The following is a 13792-nucleotide window of genomic DNA, read 5'->3' as shown; positions in this document are numbered from 1 at the left end:
TTTTTTAATTCAAATGGTAACAAAGCAGATGCATTGTTCTTCATTCTAGTATTCCATTTGACACTGTATTCTGATAATCACTGTAACGTGAATACACGAGAGCCTCCTCATTCCCTTCTCATTCCCGCAGTATTCCATCACATGCATATGCCGTAATTTACTTAAGAAATGCCCTGTTGGTGGATATTTAGGTTGTTCCTGGTCTTTTGTTGTTATAAAGAGTGCTGCAATAAATAACTTTAGACCCATAGCATTTCTCACCTGTAGAGACAGCATTTTACCAAGTGTATCAGGGCACCTGGGTGGCTCAGTTAAGTATCTGACTCTTGATTTCGGTTCAGGTCATGATCTCATGGTTTGTGGGTTCAAGCCCTGTGCTGGGCTCTGTGCTGACAATACAGAGCCTGCTTGGGATTCTCTCCCCTTCTCCTCCTCCCAACACCCCCCTCCCCCCCCCCCCACTGGTTTCAGCGCGTGCACACATGCGCTCTCTTTTTCTCTGTCTCGAAATAAATAAAATGTAAAAAGAAGTCTATCAGTATTTCTTCATCTTTTGCAAGCAGGAGTCACAGATACTGAGAGTCTTGTGGAAACGATGTTTCTATAAGTGATGTCCCTCTCAGATCCCTTTTACCAGGCCAGTTATAAGCCTCCAGCTACAGTGATTGTGGGCTGCTAACGGCGCATGGCTGCCCCTTTTTCCAGAGGTTTGGCATTCCTCTCACCCTCTGCAGCCCTGACTGACACAGGGGTACAAAACAAAGACCTACTCTATGATGCAGTTATCTGCCAGAGTGTCCCGCAAGGTCAGATGAAAGCTGGACATCAGCTGAGACTACATCTTCTCTTGGTTTTTTCCTGTGCTCTACCCTACTTTCCTTAATCCTTTTTCCCTGAGGTAATTCTCTCATGCTCTTGAATCCCTGTTTTAGGCTCTGCTTCAAAGGAACACTACTTAAGACAGCTTTTGTCCTCAGAAAAATGTACACACAGATAGCCAAGAAAACTTCACAGACAATTTCAGGGAGTTCAATTACTCTCTGAGTTCCAGATTGAAAAACTTTGGGTGGAATAGCACAGGGCTCTACCTCTAAAATCCTAAAACACCCCTGGTCTCACAAATAGAAATAGCCCCTCACATGTGGTATTACATCATATCCAACCATTTCTTCTGTACTTTAATTTATCTATTTCCTTTTTGGTAGAAGATGTCAACTTGATTAATTTCCTTTAGAGCTTCAAATATCTTAATCAATAGTTGGACTGTTCACAATCTGTGGGTAAGAAGTGGAAATTTTTACTCCAAAATAGGCTCCAGTTTGCAAATGCACATCCATGGAAAAGTGTTTTCACCTCTGGGAAATGGGGGAAATGAGAAATCTTTCCAAGTAGTTTGAATACCTGATATCCATTTGGGAGGAAATGTGGGGGCTATCTCCTCCATCTTTTTTTTTTTTAACCTTTATTCATTCTTGAGAGACAGAGAGAGACAGAGCATGAGCAGGGAAGGGGCAAAAAGAGGGAGACACAGAATCCAAAGCAGGCTCCAGGCTCCGAGCTGTCAGCATAGAGCCCGACGCGGGGCTCAAACTCAGGAGCCATGAGATCATGACCTAAGCCGAAGTCAGACGCTCAACCAACTAAGCCACCCAGGCGCCCCTATCTCCTCCATCTTTTGAACCTAGATCTCCAATTTTCTTAGAAGTTTATAGAGTTCTGGGGGACACGTTCTTCTGGAATTTACCAGTTTCTGTCACCCAGTTTTCGAAACCTCTAGGAAAACCTCTTCTTTAGTCATTGGTAAACTCAAATGCACAGATTCTTCCAGCTGGGCTTAGTGAATCAAATAGGTCATGAAGAATGACTTCAACAAAAATGGCGTCTAAATCCAGCAGTCCAAGTCTCCACAGACAATTATCAGAACCTCATTTTTTGGGCACTGCTACCTATGGGGAGAAGTGACAGATAGGGGGCTGAGTAATAATAATAACAACAATAACAGCAGCCACAGCATTCATAGCAGCTATTCTTCAATTCACCGAGCATTTGCTACTAGCACTATGCGAAGTGGGCATATTGTGCGAGCCAGCTTATATGCATCATCTGACTGAAATCTTCCCAACAACCCCATAAGATGTGGCTTACGTATGATGGGAATGAGGTACCAAAAGGTGTTCTTTTTCAACTTCAGCAATATTTATTTATATCAAATCAAGAATCTCCAAGAATTTCCTGATAAAAAGTAAACTGAAGCCCTATGATTGCCTACAGCAGGGGTGGGGTAGAATGGAAAAGAAATAAGAAGAGACGAAGTAGGGAGGACTGGCTGAAAATTAAAGTTGCCCACAAGTTTGCCACTAACCATGGAGAGGGCCTTGAGGTGGCTGGAGGTGGCTGACACAGGATCATCCTCATCTGTTGAATGGGATTTCTGAGGTGTGAATTAATCATAGCCTTCTTTCTTCTGCTCTCCAGATTCTGAATTCATTAAGAAGTAGGAGTTGTGTAGGGAGCAAGGTATCCACTTATTGATGGCTAAGGTGATTGGAGAGATGATTTGGACCCTTGGACAAATTAGTGGTTAAATCTGGGGTGGGGGGCATGGGAGAGCAGCATGGAGGACCAGGCCTGGCCTCACAGCTTGTGAGTTTATGAGCTTGAGAGATAGGAGCAGAGAAAGAGAGGCCTCTAACTCATTAACCTTCACCAAAATAGAACACGAACATCCAGGGACCAGTGGATGTCAAACTCTAGTCATCTCAGCAACCAGATGAATCACTCTGCCCACAGGAGGAGCATTGACAGGTTAGGAGAGGAAACCAGAAACATTATTCCAGAACTCTTTCCTCTGGGGGATAGAATGGATGTTCCCTCTCCTTTATAGAAATGTCAAGACAGGTTACTGAACCTCCTCTCTCAACCCTCCTGTTATCCCTATCCCCAGCATGAACCTCTGCCATAAAGCCCCATTTGCTAAATTTTAACTTGCTTTCCACTAAAGGATGCCACATATCATAGGAATATCAAGATCTAGACTTTAATAACAAATAGATAAAACAAGAACAGAAGCATAAAGAAACAAAATGCTTTAGGCAGATTCTTCACTACTGAAGAAAGAATAAACACACTTGGCATGATAGGACACTACGATGGATTTCTCCTGCTCACTTCACTTTTGCTCCCCCTTCTGGATTAAAAAAATTAAGCCCCTGAGGAGGAAGAGCATTTTCATAATGCTATGTCACATCTTGGGTCCTACGGGAAAAGGTCCAAATGTCAAATAAAAAAAAAAAAACCCAGGTAATGTCTGGAACACAATTGCTCTACTCATACTTGGTAAAAAAACTCTCCATTCCTTTTTGATATTTCCCCACGCAGAAATTGAGAGGCAATGAGCATTGTCTTTTACATGTTTGTAAAACAAAATGAAACAAGACAAAAAACACGTAAGACAAAGCATGGAAGTGGATTACCTCCCCAAACTAAAATTTGACCCTTTGGGAGAAAAGAATCTGGAATCTGAATGTTGCTGCTCAAATATGTATGTATGAAAATGGTATGTAAACATGTATAGAACATATAGCCCTTTATGGATGATAATGTTTTAAAGGAGAAAATCTAGATGACCTTGGGTATGGTGATGATTTTTTAGCTACAACACCGAAGGCACCATCCACGAAAGAAATAGCTGATAGGCTGAACTTCAGTGAGAAACACTGTTAAGAAAATGAAAAGATAAGCCATAGACTTGGAAAAAATATTTGCAAAAGACATAACTGATACAGGACTATTATTCAAAATATCCTAAGGACACTTAAAATTCAACAGTAAAAAAGTAACCAACATGATCTTAAAAATGGGCAAAAGATTTGAACACATATCTCACTACAGAAGTCTCTCAAAACAAAACAAAAAAAGCCAACAATAACAACAACAACATCTTTTAGGATGTCCAAAATCCAGGACACCGACAACACTAAATGCTAGCAAGGATGTGGAGCAACAGGAACGCTCATTCATCATCCATGGGAATGCAAAATGGTACAGCCACTTTGGAAGACGGTTTGATGGTTTCTTAAAAGAACTAAACATACTCTTACCATACAATCAAACAATCATCCTCCTTGGTATTTGCCCAAAGGAGCCAAACATTTATGTCTACACAAAAATCTGCACATAGATATTTCTAATAGCTTTATTCTTAATCTCCACAACTTGGAAGCAAATAAGATGTCCTTCAGTAAGTGAATAGTGTGTAAATAAAAGAAAACCAACCTGTGTGATTGGTGATGGGTGCATATTTGGCATTTTCTGCCTGGTCCTAAATTGGAAGCAGGGACAAAAATTAGGGAAACTGTCATTGTAAGTCCTAGCCACTTTGGGAAGATTGTTACAGAAGTTATGGTTTCACTCCGTAGATGGTCTTTGAAGATAGCTTCCCCAAGTCTATCATAGCAGGCTGGCTTCCTAGGTTATTTATTGTAGATATAGAGGTTGGCTTCTTGGGTAGGTTACAGTAGATTGTGGGCCAAAATTCTTTTTTTATATATGGTCTGGTCTGTTTTTATATATTTCCCATTTGTAGTCAGCTTCTCAATGGATTAACTGGTACATCTAAACAATGGGATGTTATTCAGCACTAAAAAGAAATGAACTGCCAAGCTATGAAAAGACATGGAGGAAACTCACGTGCATATTACTCAGTGAAAACAACCAGTCTGAGAAGGCCACATACTGTAAGATGTCAACTGGATGACATTCTGAAAAGGGCAAATCTATGGAGATAGTAAAAAATCATGGGGTGCCTGGGTAGCTCAGTTGGTTAAGCATCTGACTCTTGATTTCAGCTCAGGCCACAATCTCACGGTTCATGAGTTCGAGGCCTATGTCAAGTTCTGTGCTGACAGCACCAAGATTGCTTGTGATTCTCTCTCCCTCTCTCTGTCGCTCCCACCCCTTCTCCCAAATAAATAAATAAACATTAAAAAAATCAGTGGTTGCTGGGAGTTAGGGGTGTTAATTAAACAAGGAGCCATTAGACTAAGGTGGCTGTAATGCCACGATAGCCTAAGTAAGCAAAACAAAATCTAAGCCTGTAAATGCCTTAAGTTTATGAAATCAAAGCTTAAGGACAACCAATCACAAATAGCCAGCTATGGCTTTAAGCCATAGCCAATTAAATACTTTCCTTTCTTTGTTTTACACCTTCTCTGTGTAAGTCTGTCCCCTGGCTCCTGATTACTTTGCAATTTGCCAAGAGCGAACCCCAATGCCAACCATGGACTCTGGGTGATAACGATGTGTCCACGTAGGTTCATGGGTTGAAGGAAATGTACCACTCTGGCAAGGGATGATGGTAGTTGGGGAGGTTGTGCATGTGTGGGGGCAGGGGGTATATGGGAATTCTGCGGTTTCTGTTCAATTTTGATGCAAACTTAAAATTGATCTAGAGGGGTGCCTGGGTGGCTTAGTTGAGCATCTGACTCTTGATTTTGGCTCAGGTCATGATCTCACGGTTCGTGGGATCGAGCCCCCTGTCGGGCTGTGCGCTGAGCATGGATCCTGCTTGGGATTCTCTCTCTCCTTCTCTCTCTGCCCTTCCTCTGCTCACATTCACCCATGCGCATGCTCTCTCTATCTCTCAAAATAAAGAAATAAACCTTAAAAAGACTACTGTTGGATATAAAGTCTATTTGAAATGAATAAAATGTCTTAGAACTAGACAGTAGTGATAGTTGCACAATGCTGTGAAGGTACTAAATGCTACTGAATCACATTCTTTAAAATGGCTGATTTTATATTCTGTGAATTCCGCCTCACTTTTTTTTTTTCTTAAAAAGGACATATACTAGGGGCGCCTGGGTGGCTCAGTCGGTTAAGCGTCCGACTTCAGCTCAGGTCACGATCTCGCGGTCCTTGAGTTCGAGCCCCGCGTCGGGCTCTGGGCTGATGGCTCAGAGCCTGGAGCCTGCTTCAGATTCTGTGTCTCCCTCTCTCTCTCTGACCCTCCCCTGTTCATGCTCTGTCTCTCTCTGTCTCAAAATAAATAAAGGTTAAAAAAAAAAATTTTAAAAAAAGGACATATACTAAAAGCAAAACCTATAGTGAACATCCTACTTTTGCTGAAGCTGGTTCACTGCTGGGATTCAGACATGTCCAGGCCTGTCTGGAGACTCTGACCTGGCCTGCTTGAGGGACTGAGGCCCCACTTGGAAAAGGATCTTCTCCTACAGGCAAAGAAAGAAGGCAAACTTTGTCTGGTAAGTCAGGGGAAGGGTGATTCAAAGGTTACATCTGCTTGTGAACTCTACCTTTCGCCCATATAACCATGTGTCTCTTTGTTCTGGTGACCTACTGGGTGGGTGGCCTTTCTTTGGGCATCATGCACCGACTCTGCCTTGACAGTGGCATGTCCTATATACTACCTAATAGTGCTGGCAGTCCCAGGGGTTAAGGCCATTAACACATCCTGGTGGGGGGTGCCTCTCACCACTTATACCAGAATTGTGCTCTGGTTTTTCTCTACACCACCTCCAGCGGGCCCACAGCCTCTCCATGCCATACCATTTCTTCCAAACATGTTCATAAAACTTTCTGAAGTCTTTGGTAATAATGGAATTACATTATTAAGCAAAGAACATGGTTGGACCTGAGGCATCATTTTCCCTAAAGCCCTAGGTCAAATCTGCCCAAGACAGTTTCCTGACAGAGGCCTTCCTCTGGCTCTAGCCCATCACCGTGATGTTCCAGCCTGTTCTCTCAGAGCAGGGATCCATTGCCAATTTTCTCTCTCCCTAAAGTCTAGAAATGTCCCCACCTTTCCCCCTTCCCTTTCCTCCTGGACTGGCTGAAGAAAACCAAAAGTCAGTGATCACCAAATACAGGAGAAGCTAGAAGTAAAAACATAACATTCTTCCCAGAGAAGGAAATACTAAAAAACAATAACAACAATCAAACTCCAAAAAGAGCTCACCTTATTAGCAATTGGAGAAATACCAAACACCACCTCCATTTCATACCTATCAAGACTGGCAAACATAAGTGTCAAAATACCAGCTGTTGGCAAGTATATGGAAAAACAGGTGCTCTGTCATAGGCATGTTGGGAGAACTCAATGAAATCATGGGGGTAATCACCTGGCACAAAGCAAACAGTGTTGCTGGCCTCAATCTCCCTCTATTCCTTTTACTTTATAAGGCAGAGCAGATTAGCCTCTCTTTGAAGCAACAGGAACAGGAAGGTCTGGCCTTCATATATTCTCTTTGACAAAGCAAAATCTCCTTAGAATGGATCTGCCCCATCCCCTTGGGTAACCGGCATAAGATCAAGCCTGTAGCTCTTCCTGCCTCTGCTCTACCTTGTGGATCTTTGTGCTCCTATCCTGGGTCAGAGTCACCAAGGTGGGTGAAGGATTTCCAGCCCCTTCTGCAGAGCTGCTGGAGGCTTTCCTGGGCCTTGCCAGCTCCAGGGCTGGCATTCTTCATGCTAGGGGTCAGCAGTAGCACCTTTGGCCTTGGGCACAGCAGGGTCACCAATGAAAACTGGAAGATTTAGAGATTCTCCAACATAAACGGTGCTTCAGTGTCAATGTTGGAGACAGATGGCCACCCATACCTTGACACCGTGCCTGTGATGGCCTTTAGGTGTCTCCCAGGGTTGTGTCCCTGCAGGGAGCAGAATAGGAACAAGGACGTGCAGACCTCAGGCAGATGAGGTCTACACGTCTACAGGTCTACACAGAATTGGGGCCAATTCTGTAGAACTCACATAGAGCAGTGCTTCTCAAAAGGAGGTCTTCAAACCATCAGCATCAATATCAGTGGGAAATTTCTTTAAATGTGGAGGCTGAAGTCCTAACCTATGCCTCCTGAACCAGTATCTTTGAGGCAGGGACCCAAGAACCTGCATTTGAAGGAATTTCTCAGGTGACTGTGTTTCCCCACCCACGGAAACGCAGGAACTTCTCTGTGAAGACAGCTGTGTCTCTGACAACAGAAGGCTCTGTGGTCTCGGCTCAGCCTTCTCACTGATGATCAGGGAGCCCCATGCACCAATGTGGCTCAGGAACTGTTTTCAGGCACATTCAATCATCAAAACTCAAGCTTCTCGTGTCAAAATCCCTTTTAATGGGCTTTGCTTTGTAAAACGTCTTTGAGCAGTCCTTCAAGGCGGTGGGGGGGGGAGGGGGGGTGCGGGGTTCATATCCCTAAAGGGGCATCAACACCAATTTTCCTTAACTGTGATTTTGTGAAACATGAGATTTGGGATGTATCTTAACACAATTTAGTCCATTTTATCCTGGAAGTCACTCTTGTTGACTTGTCCCCTTCGCATATGTATCATATAGAGGAAGGGAGAGACCAGGGTCCTGTGCAGAGTTTCTGGCTCCTTCCCCCCACCCCAACCTCCTCCTTACATGGGGCTCTCACGGAGGTGGGCCCCAGGTCAGCTTGGCTTTTATAGTGGTACCTGGCTTTTCCCCACGGGTATTCTCTGTAGCTTCTTCTCTCATGTTCCTCCCTCAGCTTTTACCAAAGTGTCTCAAAAGGTACTAATGCAAAAGATAGACCCAAACCAGGATTTGACACATTGGCTGGAATCTCTTGTTACCCATGGTTTAGAAAGGTTGCCTGGTTACCAGGAAAGTCTGGCTTGAGCTCCGAGAAAATCAGTTTGACACTAAAAACTTAAAAATGCCAGGTGCACTTAAATGTTTAGACGGGCTTGGCAGATGAAACGTTCCAGAACTGGAAAACGATACAAGCAGGAAACCCACCCCAAACGCACAGACCTCTGCATTTACACTTTCCCTCAATTCTCCTCTTGCCTTCCCCCCAGCCCTTCACTTGTCTGTGGGTGGGCAACAAATCTGCCTCCTGCCAAACCTTCCTTCACCTGTCGTCAATGATGAAGCACGTCTCTTCAGTGCAAAAGAGGAAGGCGGAATCCAGATGGAGTCCCCTGTATTTCTATTTATAGAAAAGCATAGACAACGGTGTGTGGCAGTTTGTAAATACATACGGTGTGCCTCCCGCGCTAAACATGTTTTCCACCACAGATGGAAGTTTGAGCCAGTCTGCCTGGGGTGGGGCCGGAGAATTTGCATTTTTAACCAGTTTCCGGGTGGTGGTGCTGACTCTGCGGGACTAGGGACCGCACTTTGAGAACTACTGGTCAAAGCGATGATTCTCTCCACTGTGGCCGCACACTAGAAACGCCTGGCGTGCTTTGAAAAAATGCACAGGCCTACCTCAGAAGGACCAATGATTTCTAAGAGTCACATCAGCACTTTTTAATCAGTAGGTCTGTGGTTCTTAATCTTGGCTGCACATTTGATTACTTGGGGAGTTTAAAAAACCCTGGTGCCCAGGCTTCCCCCAACCTCAGACTTACCGCCAGGCATCAGTGGTTTTTCAAAACTCTGCAGGTGATTCCCACATGCACCCGAATTGCAGGACTTTTATCATGAAGCAGGCGCCTTAGCATTGGGAGGGGCTTGTGGGCCTCAGAGCAGACCCTAACAACCTCTGGAATGGTTTCTTTTTTTGTGTTTCTTCTCCTATTAAATGGGTTTTGAAATAGAGGCTCTAAATCCACTTGCGTTAATGCTGGAGGGGTGTGCTGGCATTTTAATATTCACAAAAGCAAAGAGGATCACCATACTCTTTCAAGGTCAGGGAAGCCACCACGTTGAAGGAGAAAAGTCCATGTGGTCTTGACCTGGCTATACCCTCCTTTGGAGGTGGGAGTGGAGGTTGACACTTTAATCAGAGTAGACTGTATGGCCTCCTCGGGAAGGAGACATTTGAGGGACGCTACATGTGAGGGTGCCTGTTGGTGGGAGATTAACCCAAGGTTTGAACCGGCCCCACCCCTGTGGCTACAAGCTGGGAGAGGGGGAACAGGATGCCCAGCACCAGCAGAAACGAAACTGGGAGGGTCTGGGGAGGCCCAGGTGGGTGCTCAGGACAACTGAGGCATGGGGATGGCCAGGGTGCTTCAGGACAAGTCAGAAGGGGACTCAACAGGGACTCAGAGAAGTTTGGAAAACACCATGTGGCTTAGGCCTAGTGCTGGATGTGCCTTTTTTGATGAGGGACCCAAAGGGCACACTTTACCTTCAAAGTAGGTGGTGTGGACTAAGCTACTTTCTGGAAGTATTCTTGACCACACACAGGCCCTTACACCCGAAAGGGACACTAAGATCATCACAAAGGATTCACAAAGGATCTTTGAGGGGTCCCATAGGAGACCAGATGGGAGGCAAGAACCATGGGAAAACCACGTAGCAGCTTGAGAGGACCTTTGACCTCTCTAGACATAAAATCACATTAGCAATGCACTTGCCATGCAGCCTCAAGACAATAAAAGACAATTTAATGCCCGCTCACTCCTGCCATGCGCTTTTGTAAGCACTTTACATTTGAACTCATTTATAGATACACTCATTCAATCCCAACCCCCACGCCCGTGATGTAGTTTTATCTCTCTCATTAACAAGCAAAGAAGCCTAGAGAGGCCAGGGAAATTGTCTTAGGTCAGAGTCCTAAGTGACTGAGCCAAGACTTGCATTCTGGCATCCGGGCTCCAAAGTCCACGCTCCGCCACGGTGCTGTTTCTGCTCCTGACAGCCCTGCCTCCCGTAGGCCTCCGGGTTGCTGCCGGTAAGCCTTCTAGAGTCCTCTTGGCCACCCAAGCAAGGTGCAAGGCTTCCCCATCCATGGTTCAACCAGAGTTCACTCCAGGGTGGCAAGACCCTCCTCTTCATCTCCAAGTATGTACTTCCCTCTTTGCTCCTACGAATGAGTGGAGAGTCTGCTTGTGATTCCGTATGATGGGGCGGGCAGAGGGAGCGGTGCCCATGCAGCACTAGCTCCTTTTGACCCCCTCCCAGAGAACTGGTACAAAACCTGTACCTTCCCTGTGCAGCCTGCCTTACAGGCCTCCTCCAGACCAAACTGGCAAGACCATGGTGGAGGGATTCTTTACTAAAAGGCCAGGTAGGTATCAGGGCAGAGACAGGATAAAGACGACCCTCTCTCCAGCTCAGATGTTCTTTACTTTGCCAAAGACGGTCCTTCCAGTTCCATCCCTCTGCAAAGAGAGAGACCCCCTGGGTGTCACCTCCCTCCCAACCTCACTTTCTCTCCAGAAGAGGACCGCTCCTTCCTTTACTCCTTCAAGTCCTTACTCTGGGCTTGCTGTCCCACTTAATTTACAAAAATAAATGAGGAGGATGAGGCTCTGATCTTGGGTTCTGGTAATTTGCCCTCAAATTGTCCATGGGCCCTCTAAGGTTCTCTGAGCTTTGCAGGTGGAGGCTGGGAGGTGAACTAGGACCCCTCCTCCAGATCAGCCTCCTATTAGAAAGAGCCATTCTGGGGGAGGGGAGTTGGGGAATAACCTTGCCAAGGAGAACACTAGTTAACCAGACAGCTTCAGATCAAAGGAGGTTATTGTTCCTCTTAGCAGACCCTATGCTTTGTAGAACAGCCTTTCCCCTCTAAGCTTGGCCATGGGCTTTGCTACTTGGGGTACACGAGACCCTACAATTACAATCCTCAGAAGTGTTTGTCTTTCCTGTTCCACTTGCAGCTGTTTACCTTGTATGTGAAGCCACACTCACTGTAAATGGTCCTTCATTTCAGGAGGAATGGTGCTGGACTCTGAACTTAAACCAAAGACCCTCCTTGGTTTGGTGCGAGCGGCACATGCCCTTCACACTGACATAAATTTACTGGAGCACCATGTAAATTTCAGTTTCAGAAACAGAGCCTGTGCTTAGGGGTAAACAAATATCGAAAACCAGATATTGAGTCTTTGCTCCTCATTTTATGTTTAAGAAAACTCACTCCAGGAACACCTGGGTAGCTCAGTTGGTTAAGCGTCCAACTCTTGATTTTGGCTCAAGTCATGATCTCATGGTCGTAAGATTGAGCCCTGGGTTAGACTGGGTTGACAAGGTGGAGCTTACTTGGGATTATCTCTCCCCCATCTCTGCTCCCCTCTTGCTCATGCTCACTGTCTCTCTTGTGTGCACTCTCTCTCTCTCCCTCTCTCTTTCTCTCAAAAGAAATAAATAAACTTATAAAAAGGAAAGGAAAGGAAAGGAGAGGAGAGAAGAGAAAAGAGAAAAGAAAAGGAAAAGAAAAGAAAAGAAAAGAAAAGAAAAGAAAAGAAAAGAAAACACAGTCCAAGAAGATGAGACTTCTCTGACAGGGTTTTTGAGCTCACCTTTACAGAAGAAGAATGAGCCTCATGTCTCCTGTGCAACAGTTTTTTCGGCTGTGATTCCTTCTGGAATAAAGTGCTGATCCCTCGCCTATTTCTTGTCCCTGTTGAGGACCTCACTCTGATCAGATTTCTTTCCTTTCTTATGGGATAGGTTAGGTGGGAAGTGTGGCATTAGTAAGATTTAACGTTACTGTTTCAAGGCTATATATAAAGGCACAGCCCCTGGAGTTTCAATCATTCCCCCTGCTGGGCTATTTCAAGGCCCGTGCCATGGATGTCTATACTCTACAAGGCAAAATTGGATCCTCTGGAATGTAGCTGTCGTTCTTTCTAGACTGCGGGGCAGTTTGTTTAAGATAGGGGGATGACAAATGGGCTGATGTGGAGTTGCTGGAGGCAAGACTGCGAGAGCAATTGCACAGCCTATACCTCTGCTGGCGCGGTGACATCATCCCTCCCTCCGTAAGCCCTGCTTACCACATTCCACAGAGAAATTTCCCTTCATTTGTTTTCTTTCTTCCTCTAGGTGATCCTATGCAGCTAATCCTTGCTCCAGGGAGCTGTGGAATTAGAGGGTGGGGTGGAGTGCGAGGCAGTAAAAGAAGAGAGGCTAAGAACTCAAACTGAGTCAAAGGCTACTCCAACCCTTAGTGACCTCATGATCCCAAGTCTCCATATTTGGATCTTTAAATGGGGTGAAAACAATGCCTCCTTCACATCATGATTATGACAGTTAAATAGGATAATGTTCTACAGTCCTGGGTCAACTTCTAGGTCCCATTATGTCGTCACTCCTCTTCAGCCAGTTTTCTGTCCCCAAACTCTCTACAGGCAGCCTCTGCCTTTGTCTAGGTCACCAATGGTCTTCATGTAGCATAATCCAGGGGACGCTCATCCAGGACCATCTTCCTTGGCCCGTGTGCCATGCTCAACACAGCTGTCTCTGTCTCCTCCTTGAAACGTTCTTCTCTCTCAGTGTCCCTGACATTCCTTCCCCTCCTTCCTCCTCCTTGGCTTCTCCTCAGCAGACTTGATCTGATCCTCCTGCTTCTCCCCTTTCCCCTCTCTCCAGGTGATTCCTTGTCTAGTCTTAAGGCTTTAAGTCCACCTGGAAGCCAATAATGCCCAAATAGTTATCACCAGCCTTGACCTCCTTGAGAAATCCCACACTTACATATCCAGCTTCCTACAGGACATCGCCACTTAGAGATGCCTAGTGGTCACTCCATATTCATATGGCCAAAACAAGACTCTTCAGTCGTGCTCTCCCTTCCCCTAAAAAGGCCTGCTTCCTAGGCATGCCTTTAGGAGTTATCTTAGATTGTTCTTTTTTTCTGCAACCCCTTCCTGCCATCATCATTTAATCCATGGCCTGTCCTGTCAACTGCATCTCAAAACTTACCCCAAATCCACCCCCTCTCTCCATCTCCCCTCCTACCACCTTAACCCAAACCCCTTTATCTTGTTTTGGAACTGCCATCATCACCTTACTCTTCTCCCTGCTCTTACTCGCATCCCCCCCTCCCCCCCGCCGCCATAATCACTCTCCTACCCTGGC

General features: G+C 45.4%; 1 long non-coding RNA gene across 1 annotated transcript; it reads right to left on the bottom strand.

The window, feature by feature from the left end:
* Positions 1 to 10318: 10318 nt before the first annotated feature.
* Positions 10319 to 12998, bottom strand: LOC122211138. Its single transcript, XR_006198516.1, has 3 exons — positions 12712 to 12998; positions 12235 to 12335; positions 10319 to 10796 (listed from the first exon to the last, which is right to left on the bottom strand). It is a non-coding gene; the product is annotated as an uncharacterized LOC122211138 (long non-coding RNA).
* Positions 12999 to 13792: the final 794 nt, after the last annotated feature.

Source organism: Panthera leo, chromosome F2, assembly GCF_018350215.1.
Source record: "Panthera leo isolate Ple1 chromosome F2, P.leo_Ple1_pat1.1, whole genome shotgun sequence".
NCBI lineage: Eukaryota > Metazoa > Chordata > Mammalia > Carnivora > Felidae > Panthera > Panthera leo.
The sequence above is the reverse complement of the archived record's forward strand: the minus strand, read 5'-3'. Positions and strand labels throughout refer to the sequence as shown.